Raw genomic sequence first — 699 nt, 5'->3', positions numbered from 1 at the left:
CAATAGTAGTTCAATCTGTGAGCAACAGCACCATTCACAACAATGTGTCCAATAGTAGTCCAATCTGTGAACAGCAGCACCATTCACAACAATATTTCTAATCGTAGTCCAATCTGTGAACAGCAGCACCATTCACAACAATATGTCCAAGAGTAGTCCAATCTGTGAACAGCAGCACCATTCACAACAATATGTCCAATATTAGTCCAATCTGTGAACAGCAGCACCATTCACAACAATATGTCCAATATTAGTCCAATCTGTGAGCAGCAGCACCATTCACAACAATATGTCCAATATTAGTCCAATCTGTGAAAAGCAGCAGCATTCACAACAATATGTCCAATAGTAGTCCAATCTGTGAACAGCAGCACCATTCACAACAATATGTCCAATAGCAGTCTAATCTGTGAACAGCAGCACCATTTACAACAATATGTCCAATATTAGTCCAATCTGTGAGCATCAGCACCATTCACAACAATATGTCCAATAGCAGTCCAATCTGTGAACAGCAGCACCATTCACAACAATATGTCCAATATTAGTCCAATCTGTGAACAGCAGCACCATTCAACACAATATGTCCAATAGTAGTCCAATCTGTGAACAGCAGCATCATTCACAACAATATGTCCAATATTAGTCCAATCTGTGAGCAACAGCACCATTCACAACAATATGTCCAACAGTAGACCA

Source organism: Pristiophorus japonicus, unplaced genomic scaffold (assembly GCF_044704955.1).
Source record: "Pristiophorus japonicus isolate sPriJap1 unplaced genomic scaffold, sPriJap1.hap1 HAP1_SCAFFOLD_94, whole genome shotgun sequence".
Lineage (NCBI taxonomy): Eukaryota > Metazoa > Chordata > Chondrichthyes > Pristiophoridae > Pristiophorus > Pristiophorus japonicus.
Note: the sequence above shows the minus strand (reverse complement) of the source record.